This window comes from Ornithodoros turicata, unplaced genomic scaffold, assembly GCF_037126465.1.
Source record: "Ornithodoros turicata isolate Travis unplaced genomic scaffold, ASM3712646v1 Chromosome23, whole genome shotgun sequence".
NCBI classification, from domain to species: Eukaryota; Metazoa; Arthropoda; class Arachnida; order Ixodida; family Argasidae; genus Ornithodoros; species Ornithodoros turicata.
Window position 1 is genome coordinate 3,621,136 of NW_026999342.1, and position 15,213 is coordinate 3,636,348.

Here is a 15,213-nt window from a genome sequence, read left to right on the forward strand (position 1 = left end):
CCCAATGTCCTGCCAAAAGTTATGTTTCGTTTAAAAAGAAACACCATGATTTTTTTTTTATTGCGTGAAGCAGTCTACGGACACTGTTTGTAGACTCCTTCAAGTTTAAGAGCTGGTTTGTCTGTCAGACATACCACCTCTAAGGCCTATAGCCATCTTCCCTTCCGAGCACTAAAGGTACGTCATGCAATACTCTCATACATAATCACATGGGTAATTCGATGTCTAATTCACAACGGTATCACAGCTTTCTATGATTTCTTAGAAATGGAACGCATTGGAGAAAGCACACCACTGGTGCTCTGAGCTCAGGCAATGTACGTTCGAGAAAAGGACTACCATACACGTATTTTGTCTGTTGGGGTAGGGTACTGCTCTCAAGCGGTGAATCACCCCAGGCCATAGTCATGATTTAGTTGTTGTTGTTGTTGTTGTCTGTTGACGTATTGGTCCTGAACTGCGACTGAATGTTGAGGTCATTTGTGTCCAGGAACAGGAATGTGAATGTTGGTTGCTCTTTTTCATAGTGGCTTGCTTATGGTCAACTTGGTGCCACCGCAGAACTCGTACCGCAAGAACGAATGACGGAACAGTCCTCTATTTAAGCGAGTGTAGAGTAAAGGATGATGTTGTTTCCCCTCTCTGCTATTGGATGTCCGCAGTGGCCCGCTACCGGCTGCTTTCGGAAGTAGCGAAACATATATTTGCGGTACCTGCAAGTTCTGGAGCAGTTGAACGAGTGCTCTCTGCAGCCAGCCTGATCAAGACCGCGAAAAGAAACAAGCTGCAGCCAGCTACATTGGAGCAGCTGGTCTTTCCAAACAAGAACCTGAGAGAACAAGACTGCTTACGCGTGTTGGGCGGATCCCCTAGAACACACATGGTCCTCAGGATGTCCCCACAGTGTCATCGTGTCCTCGTCCTTCGAGGTGTATCTCCATAACGTCCTGAGGATAACACTCGCGGACTGTCCGTGAAGAGTCATTCAGGTACGTCCTGTGCCCGTCCCAGCGGGTAGCTAGGGGGACGAGAAATAGTATTTTGTTTAGTTTACCTGCTCAGACTCCCTAAACACATTTATTTTGTTTTGGGGCCGATCCTGGGACCTGACTGAGATTTTTCTTAAATAAAGGGTGGCCCAGCGTAAAATTCCCTGCCGCCAAAAGGAATGACTGTCTATGATACATGAACGATTTCTCGTGGAAAGAACAGAAGCGCGCGATTCTGTCGCACTACTTTTGACTTTCAAAGTTCCTACCTGAATGTCTTAAACCAACGTGAGTAAGAAACATAGACTTTGGAATGAGGCAAACCCAATACTTCAATCGATTCCTCGCTTTGAGTATTTTTTCTTTGCGTAATCGAAAGAAGCATTGAGAGCTCACCCTTCGTTTTGCGTAGCAGGCTAGCAGGACTCCCGTATTTACGGAGGGACGCGTTATAAGCAACAAATGGTGCCTGTTTCGGCTTCGGGAGAGAATTCTAGTACCTTTCGGAGTGGGTTTCTGAGTGGGCAAGCTTAAGGCTTGTCCCACCCTTACGAGGATTTCTCAGACTTAGTGTCCTTCACAAGATTCTGTTTCCCACAGGAACAACAAAAACGCTCCCACAACTTTGGTGTCATTGCAATTTGGTGCAACTTGTGTAAGCACTTGGCGGATGTGCGTGCCAGAAAACGCAAAATACATAAATCAAATCAAAGCAGATAATTGACGGAAAGCATTGTCCTTCATGTGTACTTAAACTGTCCTAAATTGGTCCCTGAGGATGGGCGAGGGACAGCCTCGGGGACGTCATCTCATATGCCAAAGTGGCAGTATTATGACATTCTGAGGATCAGATTTTGACATCCTAGGGATGCCATACCTGTCCCCATCTGACAACCTTAGGATAGCCCTGGGATGACAGTGTGTTCTTGGGGATGTACTATTTAGTTTGTTATAACACACTGCGGTGTGCTGCACGTAGCCGTCACATTTAACACAACATAATTCCCGGCAGTTGGCTTTATCATATGTGCCGAGTAAGCGTATTTGACAAATATGTTACTCCGATTTCCACGCGAAAATAAAATGTCAGTGTCAACCTTGGCATCGCTATGTTGGCTGTTCATACTCTTCGCTGCAGGTGAGGTTTATAGGTGTTTATACCATGTCACGGTCTTATTCAGCGAATGCATGCAGTAATTGTACGACCTTGTAGACATGGTCAGCTGCATGCTACAGTTATTTCGGGAACTTTAGCCCCCGGATTCGTTGACGAATTTGATGAATCCTGATTTAAAACCGGATTTGATTTAGCACACCAAAAACAAATCCGGATTTAAAATGACTTGATTTGTCGCCTCATGTTTAAATCCGGACTTGATTTCGATTTGATTTGCGGTGTTCCGAAAAACATGGATTTGATTTAAATCCAATTTGACTCGTTAAATCCGCAACACTGCTGGACAAGCATTAAAAGTGAAGACTTAGTACACATGCACGACACAATTGCTCTGCACCTCCGTTCTCATCAAACAAGTAGCTCAAGGTAAAAGTCGGAACCACAATCGCGCCTTAAAGCTTGCGGCAAAATCGGAAGTAGTTTGCGCCTTCAGTAACCTAACTACTGTAGTTAACTACTTGAAATAGTAGTTTAACTAGTAGTTGCCACTACATTTCTGCAAGTAGTTGATAACTACTTTTTAACTACAACCTGGTAGTTTAACTACATGTAGTTAACTACTGGCCATCACTGGTTAAGAGTCACGGTTACGTAATGACATGAAACAAACAGGAGATTGACAAAGCAACAGCACACTGTAAAAAATAGTCGTGAAAAATAAGGGCATATCGCCGCGGGCGCGATCCCGTGTTTTCAAATCACGCGGGTTTCCTGTTATTTCGCGGAGGAGGAGGTGTCTGGGCATGCGCACTGGATCTGCATGGCCTCCAGCAACCGGCACCTGTGTGAGCATGGAGGTAAGAAACTAAGGAGATGCCCTAAGCGCCTCTCCCAATGCAAGCGAGCGTGCTGTGACCCGCGCATGGCATTGTGGTTAGTTGCCCACACACGTGACCCATAAACGTCACGGCAAGACGTCATAAAACATGGCGTCCTCCATGTCCGCGCGTATCTTACCTGAATACAGAGACGAGCTGCGGTCGAATAACTTGTTTCCGCTTTCATAACATCTTAGAAGTTATCACACCCGTTGAAACACAAGATAGATCATCTCAGTGTGGGAGCAATGGATCACAAATCGCTAGAAGACGTACGTACGTCATCGTGACATTGCCTGGCTTCTCTTCTGTTTTGCTCAACTTTTGTTGTGATTTATCACGCGGCAAATGTTGAAACAACCCATAACCTTCAAAGTATTGTGCGAATGGACTCCTTGAAGGTAAGACGTTTGCTGAAGATGAGGTTTGCTAAACTTCCAATCCTCCGAGCAGACCGCCATAACGCCGAAACATGTGGGGATCACGTGACCGGGCAACTGGATGGGCGTGGTATTGCCAGGAGCGACCGCTAGAGGGGTCCCACGGCCCTCCGATCTTATAGCCAGGCCTCCACAGCTCCCCGGATTTGCGGCAGTAGAAAAATAAAATCACGTCACAGTCACGTGGTATTACATCGTCAGGCATCATGACGGATGCCCATTGGCCAAAGGAGGATGCGCGCTCCGGGATTGGTTGATAAAGTTTCGAAATATCTGACAGCTCACTTTTCGCGGGCAGTCGGCCAGCCGGGCAGCTCCAAGCAAGGTCGCTGCGTCTCCGCGGCTCGCCGATGTCGGTTGACCACAACGACCAAAGAGGAAGTGTACGCGCGGGTTTGTTCGTGAGCTATAGTGACTCTGGCCATGTACTGATCTCCGATAAAGTGTCAACCTACGGACATTCCTTGCCGGGTCGGAACTGGAATGCTTGGTGAGCTGACGCCTGAGGAACACTTTCGAGCGCTGTCGCATTTTCAAATACAGTGACTAAGAAGAGAGTGTTCGTAACGACAAAAGTATTTCCCGTGACTGTGTGACCTACGGTGCATCGCCAGAACGAGAAGAAGATACTCATCTGTGAAACGCACGCACTCGTGGACTTCGCTCGCCTCCAGAAGTAGACTGTATGTGTGCTTTGCAAGTTCGAACTTGGTTTGGTTGCTGTCTATTCAAGGAACGAAACGTCCTGTACGCACGGTGAATATATGAGTCAAGCATTTGAGTTTATACGTTGCATCAATAAATATGTATTTCGCCTATCAAAAATGTCTTAGTTATTTTGGAATAACGGGCGCCAGGTATGAAAACCAGTAGAAGTCAATGGCAGCCAGGGCCGGCCGAAAGCGGAGCCAAACTGAGAGGTTGCTGATTGGTTGGCTGCTAGGCATCACGACGCATTTTCATTCGTCGTATGTCCAGTGTTGCCTGAATTATCTCAAACTATGGGCTCTATGGGGAGCTGTGGGCGCCTGTTATAGCCCTCTCCTTAGTTTCTTACCTCCATGTGTGTGAGAAACGCAAGTGTGCCCCGACTGTCAAAATCGTCAAAGTCCAAGCTGTGCCTCACCCGTGCGCTTTCGCAATAAGATTTTGAAGGTATGTGAACTCTTATTATGTCCTTTATGCTGTCAGCTTTTTGGAATAAAGGGAAATATGCGCCGCCGTTGTGTGTTACCAAATACGTAGTGAATGGCGCCTTCTTCAACGGAATGTTGTCGCCTTCCGCTGTGTTCTCACTTGTCACACCGTCCATGTCGTAGCCATGCATGTTCTTAAAACTTTCTTCTCAAACCACTAAAATGAGCAATGTGTAACATTCTGGAACTAGTGGATGGGTGTGGTTCATCCTCGTGGACATTTGAAATAGGCCGGGGTTCACCAACGCCGGTTAACGAGATTGAACGCTCAACCGAGATTGAGTACCCTTACACCTTTTCTCAAGTACTGTATACCTTTATGACTATCAAAGGCACTTCCAAATACATTCATCTATGCTTAACGTATCTGTGTCATGTACCCAAGGAGACTGGAAAGAAAGCCGCAAACAAGAAAGTTGCTGCAGCCCATATAGGGCTCCCGTGATGAACATGGCTGCCCAGGAAAACATATCTTTGTGTTGAAGCCGGTCTGTGCATATTTTAATGAAGACTATGAGGTCTGCACCTCGTTCCACACTGTAAGTTCTCATGCACCGTCTTGAGTCTGAGAGTTCTGTGATAATATGATCATTGACACATTTCTTGGTGACACACATGAAAAAGAAAATGTCAAAGATCAATGTAGTATGATTGATGTCTGAAGGCTGTGTCAGGGCAGGGTGTATGAACTTTAATTCAGACACGCAGTTCTAAAGGCAGCAACTAGGCAATCACAGGCGATTTTCTCCATTGTCTCTGTTTCCTGTCTGTCACTGATACGCCAAAGTGCAGACAAAAATTTTGCAAGCAGTAACGAGTGCACAATGCTTTATGGTTATTTTTTATTATATATTTAGTTTCTGTTTAATGTTGCATATTTTCTTGTGTCTGATGATTATTATATGAGAGTTCAATTGTTTGCATTACTGAGTGAGGTATCCAATTTTTCTTTAGCACAAAGCTGGCTAGACAGCTGTGGAGTGAGGACCCCCAACACCACGCCTCTGCTATTGGTATGAGTGCTTCCATTTCTTGGAAGTTTTTTTTTACTGCTATTGGCACCTTGCAGTGGTCATTTCTTCTTTGTGTAAAACATATTTCTGTTTTGTGCAACTGAAAGAAAGTATGCTGTCACAAAACAAGAATCTGTGCTGCTGCTGCAACATGGGCTCTCAAAGCATTCGCAGCCACTTCAATACATTTATAGTACATCTCTCTCTCATAGGGTCATCACTGATATACACTTCTCAGGCATTGTTCTTTCGTTGGACAATGACAAAACTCTAACTGCAAGGAGAAAGGATTGGCGCTTCAGCTCGGAGTGTATTTCAACTACGATGTGCAGTGCCTGCCACCAACGTTTCTTATGTTACAATCCATGCAGTGGTATGCGTTCTCATGTATTACACTCATCGTATCATAAATCGTTATCACGTAGTCGACAACTACTCCGCTGTATTGGTCCTTGTATTGTTCATTCTTACCGTGGGGTGAGAATAAGTTTCACGGCCATGTGTTTCAAATGTTTCTTTTTTTTTTTTGTCTTTCTATTCCTTGGTTTCACAGATACTGAAAAACCTGCTGCTGCTCTAGGCAACGTGGCGTTATTGGCAATCTTGGTTATCATACATTGACTTGTGGACAGCTAGGTTTGCAAATTTTATTGTGCCAGTTCCGGTGGCAGAAGAAAATTAGTGGCCTTCTCTAATTCATTAACAGATGGCCGACCTGCACATGAAGCTTTGAAGGCAGTTCAGCACCTGACGTGGTACAGCATGAAAAATTATTATTGTTGAAAAATGCCCTCCTTTTTATTTCGCAGCTATTTTGGACACATCAGCACTGAAAGAGGAACAAAGCACCCCAATGGTAATCAAGCTTAAGTAGCATGCCTGTTTGCGTTCTATCACTCATCTGCGAACTGGGGTAAAGTTGAAAGGTAGGTATCCCATTAGCCCTTTCTTAGTCTGCAATTTGGTGCTGATTATTTCTATTTGGTCCACATTTCCCAAAATTTCATACTTTTGACCGTTAACCATTGTGCTTTTGAGGCCCTATTTGTGAGTCTTGGTATTGTTCCTTGCATCTTCTGCATGTGTTCGTTAGGATAAGCTGAATACTACAGGGCACAACAGAAATACTTCTGTGCTTTCACGTACTTTGTCCATGTATGTGCAGTTTAAAGTGCACAGATTCAAACTGTGTGTTGAGCACTTCAGTTAATACATAAATATGTCTTGTCTTTTCGTATGCTTTGCACTCAATGTTCCTAATTTCATGTTTTGTTCTGATTTCAGGAGCCATTCCAAGCTGCTCTGCTGGAGAAAGTTACTGCACTGTACATTTCAGTGAATATATCGCTTTATGAACACATAACAGGTGGTGTGGGTGTCTGTTAATGATACAGGTCAAACACTATTTCATGAAATGATAGGCAGTAATTTTTACAGGCGGATGCGTGTTTCTATAATACAGTATCCAATCATAATAATGGTTAGCCATTAAACAACAAGAACACGGTCCCATCTTTTAGCTGGGGTGAACACGTAATGTAGGAATACAGCGACATGTGAATTTCACGAGTTTGTGTCGTATATCTCGAAAAAACTTTTCAGTCTTTCTCACGGTGTTCACAATTAATACAGCTGCCATGCATTTCCAGGTTTTTTTTTTCAGGGAGTATTGTTTGCAGTGCAGCTGGCACTTGTGTGTAAACTAAACTGCCTCACATCTTTCACATTTGTGCGCCTGTACAGTTCAATATCATTTTTAGAACCACAAATTTAGAAAACGGAGAAGAAATGGAGAAGCCTGGGCCGCCCAGTGTGTCCCTGGTGGGCAGACTTTGGCCAGACAGTGGGTAGATTTTTAGTCACCAAATTGTCGGTAGACGTTCTACAGGAAGGTGTGTTCCAATAGCCCATAAAAAGGTGACGTGGGTGGTAGACAGTCTGGATACTTTCTATACACAGTCTCATGGCTGGGTGATTAATGTTCTACCCACTTCCTGTAGAAAGGTGATCAATGTTTTTGTAAGGGATGCTTAAATTATCTATTTTCTTAAGAGAAATGAAATAGGAAGACATATCCTAGTCGGCTTCTGCTTTGTTGTACTCAGTGCTGACCACTGAAAGAATCATCTATCAGGCGTCGTATTCACTCCCTACTGAAAAATCCTATATGTAGATCCTCATATGATGTTATTGGATATAGGACCTATAAGTGGTGTAGGTACCACAGGAGTTATAGGTTTTATAGGAGTAATATAGGTATTATAGGAGATGTAGGACCTGCGTCTCCTATATGATCTGTACACTGCGTGTATGGGGACACGGTATGAAATTTGGCTGTGGCGATACATGCATACACATGCAATGAACAAAAATAATAAGAGAGGAGTACAATAAAATACCGTCTACTTCCCTTTATTTATTAATGCCATTCACAATTTTTTACATTCAAGGACACAGCTGTAAAGGCTTGCACTGCCGTGGAGCAGATGACGGAGTTGCATGGGTAAGGCGTATGCCTCATCTGTTTCACAGTAAACACAAGTCAGTGAAGAGCTCTGCAACGTACTTTGACGCGACTTATTGATGTCTTTCAACATTTCCGTGACGTATCTGTTCATTTTCCCACGTCGTGTGTGTGCTGGCTCATCTGCGTTGTTCACGAAAATCGATCCGTGAAGAGCATCTGAAATTCCCAAATTCGTCGTAAGTAGCAGGGCCACTGGAGCATCACATGTGACATCTTCACCCTGATAAGCGTTGGAGGTTTACCAGTAGGGACACTGAGCTAACTGATAGAGATAAGGTAATAGGAATCACAACGGTAATATTCACACTGAGAGCATAAAGTTGGAGGAACCCACATGCTGGAAAGGATACTGAACAAAAAGCACGAAACATGACACTACTGGCACGCAACTAACCTTTACTTCACCAAATCTAAGGGCTTCTGGACGTATCTTCCAACACGCACACAAGAAAGCACGTCCAGGCATCACCTGTAGGGAAGAATAACACATCCACAGCATTTCGGTGCACCAGAGGAGCCCAGAGCCACAACGAAACGCGAAAATTCGATTGCGAGAACAAACGCGTCCGACCTCAACGAACTTTGCAAGCGAAATGGAAGCGAGAGCGCCAGCCTCCAGGAGCCCCGCCTGGTGGCGACGGTGGAAGGGAAGGAAGATGCATGCTGTTCAGGCGCTCCTCGCACTATGGCAAGAGAACGGAAAGTCGCGCGAAGACCGGACTAATACTATCGGAAAGAGGACGCTTTCCCCGTCAAAAAGAGACCTCAATCCCCTTTCTACGCCAACAAAAACCCGATATCGAGAAAAATGCCTCCGGTCCTATGTATAAGACGGCCGCCGTTGCCACGGTGTCCTAACTCGGGAACGGAGAGGGATAGAAAGGTGCCGGCAGTTTCTACGCGGTGCCTATGTCGAGTGCGTTTATCCATTAAAAGGAAATTCGCATCCGCCGCGGGCTTGGAACCTGAAAACGGGGACAAAGTCAGGAAATGGTGGTCGGTGTTAGGAATTTCGAGAATGACGCCCTAACCGATGGAAATGGGCGGGTGGTTTGAATGACAAAGTTGTAGAGCAGAGAACAGAGCACATGCACACAAAATTTCGACTGAATCGGACGTCGGGTATGCGAGTTGAGACTCCGAACAGCGGGAAGCGTTTCAGAGTTGCGCTAGCCCGACTGGTCGCCTCGTCATACTCTTAAGCCGATATCGCGAGAACGGAACGTCGCGCGTCTATGGGATCAACGCTGTTCGAAAGAGCACATTGAGACTGTCACAATGAAGGGAAACACGACCATGTCGCAGCTGAGATAGTCGGTATCAGGGATTTCCCTACACCCCCCTCAGGGGGGGGGTGTACACCCTCCCTGCATTTTTGCAACACCCCCCCTGAAATTTCTCAGGTGACTCCACCCAGCTCGGCCACCAACACGTTCTGGTAGTGAGTCCGGCGCAGCGAATTACATCCTCTGCTGTCAAACATGGGCTGTAGGACCACAGTCCTGCAGATGATCGTACCATGCATTTGTCCAAAATCATTTGAAAGTGACTGTGCAATGCATATATTGCGCGTATGTACGGCCACGCAAACTCAATGTGGATCATCAAGAGCCATTTGCGCCCAACCCAACAAGCGAGGTATTCTAAGGTTTTCACCGTTGATTGCTAGGTGTTCGTTGACAAGATGGTAGTCTCTTATCTTCGTCGGTCGTGTGATTATTCATCTTAATGTTGAAATGCCGCTCACAATGACTCTCCGTTCTACTGTACTGTGTTCTAATGTAATAACATGTACAAATAAACCGGGAAAGCTGTGCAGATATGTCACCGTTGTGCCACGATTCTTTCCGTGTCTAAGAAAAAGTTCCGTAAGTGGAACCTTCACCAAGCATGACCCCCCCCCCCCCCCCTTGAAAGCTCGGCACCCCACGAGTAGTGAATTTCTGGGGAAATCACTGGTCGGTATGCGTGGGAATAACAACGATTTAATACGAGTAACTAGGGACAAAACAATACATGTTGGAGCCTATGTCTCCAGACGAATCAACCAGAAGAATGATCCAGGCCGCGCTCTCGCGCATCGTCTTCAGTGTCCGCAACCAGGGGCGCCGGAACAGGGGGAGCAGGGAGAGCGACAGCTCCCCCACATTTACGAATGAGGGAGCACGGCTCCCCCAGTGTCAGCCCAGCGTCGTATTCTTCTACGGTCTAACGGAAAGGCCCGTGCATGTGTTCTTTCGGCGGCAATAAATTTATAGAGCAATAAACAGAGAGCCTACCACTGTCACTGTGCGGAGACCGTTTGAGAAGAGGTACATACCAAAGGTGTCAGGTTCACAGGGTCCTGGAGTTGACCATGGCAAGGTTTGTGGTACGAAGTGCACTGCCGAGGTTTCGAAGTGCAATAAATCAGTTCGAAAGTGTGTACCGGGAGGCGCGAGCATTACCAGACTCAATCCACGGGGTGGGGTGGGGGGACAGAGGCGCAAACGGGAATCGCGAAAGGCGCGCAAGACACAAGACATCTGGGGGAAATAAGGATAGAAAGATACCGCCCGGTTGAAGGTTGTTCTAGGGGCGGTTTGCGAGGCGCAGCCACAGATTTCAGTCGGTTGTGGCCAGGGTGCCCACTTCGAGCTGGCGTGTAAGACCTGTAGTACGACAATAGATGGGTAGAAATCCAGCGAACCGGTAGAGATGTAGGAAGGGAGTTGCCTCAGGACAGAAGCCGCTTCTGTCCTGAGGCAACTCCCTTCCTACTCCTGTAGTACGACAAGTGCGATTGACTGAGACGAAACGTCGTGCCGGTGTTGTGTTCACCTGTCGGCAACGGCAACGTCGAGGGAGCGCCATCAAGTTGTCGCCTGCAGAAGCGTTATATGATTATCAAACGCCATAGACATCGGAGAAGCCCACACCTCTGGTAAGAGATATGTATCGCAGCTTGTTTGTTGTCTTCATATTATGTATATGTTCACTTGTCATAGTAAAATATTCTAGCTGTTAACCTGATTGCTGGCTCCTCACTTTCCACCGTACTGGTGTCTCAAACTACCCGCTGTTGTCATTTACCCGGCTTTTCTTATTGAGTCGCCCTGGACTGATAACGACAGCGTGACACCCAGTCAAAGAGCTGGGTGTCAAAGGGACACATTCTTGCTGAGCTCCAGACCGCCCCAGGAAAGTCTGGTTTCTTCGCAGAAGGCTTGAGGATCAGACGATATTCGCTTCCAGTCGCGGCACGCGTTCATGCCGCGACGACGATTCCCGGGGACAAGTCCCGGAAGTTCCTTACACATTACTTGTCATAGAGGTCTAGGCACTGCGCAGAAGTAAAAAAAGCCGGACGCACTGAACTCATACCAACTAGCCCACCACCAAGCGCTATTTAATTACAATACTTCTGCAATGCAGATATACAAATATGCAGATGTCGTTTGCCTGGAGCACGTTTACAGTTTGTGTAGCAACGCTGTATAACACCAGCATGAGCCTCAAGGAAAATAAGTTATGATGATGATGATGATGATGATGATGATGATGTTTACGGTAGCACTTTTTTTCGCTCCCCCACTGGAAAAATAGTTCCGACGCCACTGTCCGCAACCCAACCCACTAGCGCCACTACAGCAGCAAGGGGAACATTTTTGGGGGGGGGGAAAGCCGCTAAAGTTGGAAAAGTGTGGTCAATTTTACCACGTGCACCGCGTCGATAACAGTATGCTCTCCAAAGATACATCATGTCCGACGCGAGCTTATTTCCGAAAAAGGGCCCCGAAGTTCGAAAAAACGGCGTTTCTAACGCGTCTCCTCGTACAACTTCTAAACCACTAGAGATCAGCTGCTAGTGTGATTTGAGCGATCGTAAAGCTATTCCAGACCTGTTCGCACCTAAATTTTGGTCTCGATCCAACAAACGGGGCGAGAGGTACGGGACTTTGGAGGTGTGGGAAGCATCGGCGGGGGCCTTGAATTTCCAAATCTCTCCAAAATCTCTCAAATATGTCAGGATTTCTCAGAAGCAACGAGCATGCGGGCGAAGGGGGAAGAAACGGGAATTCGTCACAAAAAACCGCGTCCTGATATGACAGCTACAGGCCAAGATATTAGACCCGGAAACCCATCGAGCGACAAAGCAATGTCGCTGGATGGGGTTCAACAACCACTGGACGGTTGAAAAACGCCAAATACTGTAATATGCCAAATGTGTGCATGGAACGCACGCATCATTTTATGTTTGATGTTTGGTCGATCAATAATGGACTTGTAATGGACAATAATGGACAATATGTATGTTGCAAAAATGAACTGAACATCAGTTATTTTAAGCTGCAGCTTAAAATAACTGATGAAACACATATCAGCCCTCCTAAAATCAATATAAAAATTTTTCATGGAAAAATTTTATATTGATTTTAGGAGGGCTGATATGTGTTCCTGCACGTTCTTGCTTGTTTCAGGGTTTCAGGGACTTATAACTGGTCGACAAAGGATGACTCCTATGTGGCCGTATGTGACCCTGTATGACTCCTGCATGGTCTACATATAGGACCCGTGTAACTCCTACATCCTCAATGCAGGAACTTATGGGTCCGGCATGGTCCTACATGACTCCTGCATGGGCTCGTTTAGGATCCCATAATGGCCTACACAGGAGTTATGTAGGACCTTATGGCTCGTACATACCAAAGTGCAAAGTTGGGGCAGTTGGTGTGACATTACTAGTTTAGGCTGCCAAGGGGGACGGACAAAGTAAGAGACACGACAACAGAAACAGCTTACTCTCAACTGACGAAATTTAATGCAAGGAACAAAAAAAACATCATGGATGTCGTGCTGGCTGGGAACACCGTTGCGCCGACCAGCAGCATCAAACTCGAAAATATTATATAATCTAAACGTATGTGCGATCTCTGTAATCGCTTCGCGGATGTCATCAGTGTAATCAATCCGAGTCCGTTCCCATTCCAATCGGTCCACGGTGTCTTCAAATATTTCTCTCCGGACCACACTGTATTCTTGATTTGCCCGAAGCTGATTGAAGAAGTTTTCCACCGCCAGAGTAATAGGCACATGCCAAAGGTCAGGCAATACAACAACAACTCCTCCCTCATCAGCAACTGGCAAGTCGGGTTCCTAGAAGAATATTGAAACCAAGGTATCAGGCATTCGTCCGTTCTAGCGAACAATAAAAAAATGTTTATTGAATCCATATATATATCTCAGTCAATTAATCTGAGTCTCTGCAACTCTACAATTCTACAACTCTATAACTCTATAACTCAGCAAGTCACCATAGCAACAGTCATCCTTGACGACTAGATGTGGACGACAACCCCTTACATTTAATAAAAGATATATATATATATATATATATATATATATATATATATATATTCTTTAAGCTCTGGAAATCAACACCAGCAAGTCAGCATAGCCAGAAACTTACCAGATCTCCAGCTTCCGATCCTTCTTTAGCCACTTCATCTCCTGTCGTCATCCTGAAGCATACTAAAGGAACTGGCAGGATGTGGTCTACATATACACTCCAAAAGAGAAGTCTTACTCTCAATTGACAGGATGTATAGCAGACTTCCTTCCATTGTCTAGCATACATCCCTTCACAGGAAACCTTTAACAACTAGTTGTTAAAGACTAGCAGACTTCCTTCCATTGTCTGGCATTTCACAGGAAACCTTTTACAATAGCAGGATGTCTGGGCACTATATATTAACAGACACCCACCACAGCTTTGAAAGCAGTAGCAATAGCCCTTCGAGCAGCAGCAGCACATTGCCACAGGAGGAACAAGATCATCGATCATCATGTCGTGTCTCTTACTTTGTCCGTCCCCCTTGGCAGCCTAAACTAGTAAGGCTCGTACATGACTCCTGCATGGACTCGTATAGGATCCCATAACGACCTACACAGGAGTTATAATATATATCAGGATCCTTATAACCCATAAGGATCCTGTAGCATCCTATATAATTTTACACAGGACCTATATGAATTACTTATGGGTTTTTTCAATAGGACTTCCTCACAGAGAGCAAAGTGGCATTCCTTTTGCATACCGTAGTCCCCTGAAGTTATATCTCTATACGCATGCCTAAAGCCTCCAACTTTCCGCGATTCATTGAAATTTCGTGGAAATGACGATCTTCCGCAGAATCGCCCTTTTTCAGCGGAAACTCCGCGGAATGCTGTAATTCGCTGTGCAATTAATAATTTATGCTCCCTTAGTCAATAATGCTTATTAGATCTAAAAAAGCCTCGTGAGAAAAAACAAAAAGCTTGCTTCGAGCGATGCGCGCAAACGGCGCCGACAGCAGACGCGCGACCAGCGCGAGTCACATGGCACGGTTCTCCTCTCCCCGCGTGTTGTAAAGAAATGAGAAAGGGTCAGCGCGCACGTGCATTCGGGGAACGGTGGAGAACAAACGCCTTCCTGTTCGTACGGTGTCACGTCGCACCTTAGGAAGAAAACTGCGCGGGATCGCGCTCGGGAATACAGAAACGCCGTATTCTATGAGGACGGAGGCATCCTTTTTTGCAAGGTGTGTGCTAAGTCTGTCGACCATCGACGTAAATCTACGATCGACGACAACGTAATGAGAAACAGGCACCGCATGAACGCCGACAAGTTGAAGCGGAGGCAGGAGGAAACGCAGCGAGGCAATAACGTTCCTGCTGGTTGTTCTGGACTGTAGCAGCGTGAAGTTAGATTGCAGACGCTGGACTCTGTGGTCACAGCCCGGGAAGCAAGAATGGACGTTGTTACGGAATTTCTGGAAGCACTCATTGGCGCTAATATTCCGCTGAAAAATGTTGGACGCCGCAAAATAAGGAATATCTTGGAGACGCGAGTTACCAACGGCGGGTTGATACCGGGCCCAACGCACTTCGCCGTCGAATTCCAGAACTGTTCGAGAAACACGAAGATTGGCGTGCTGCGTGGGTCGACAGTGTCGGTGGAGGTCGACGAAAAGAACGTGGTTAACAGAAAATAAAAGTGTATTCATCTCTTTGAGGTACCGACTGGCTTGATCT

General features: G+C 45.9%; 1 long non-coding RNA gene across 1 annotated transcript; it reads right to left on the reverse strand.

The window, feature by feature from the left end:
- Nucleotides 1-12,933: 12,933 nt before the first annotated feature.
- On the reverse strand, nt 12,934-13,653 carry LOC135373267 (uncharacterized). Its single transcript, XR_010416390.1, has 2 exons — nt 13,610-13,653; nt 12,934-13,296 (listed from the first exon to the last, which is right to left on the reverse strand). It is a non-coding gene; the product is annotated as an uncharacterized LOC135373267 (long non-coding RNA).
- Between the last annotated feature and the right edge of the window lie 1,560 nt (nt 13,654-15,213).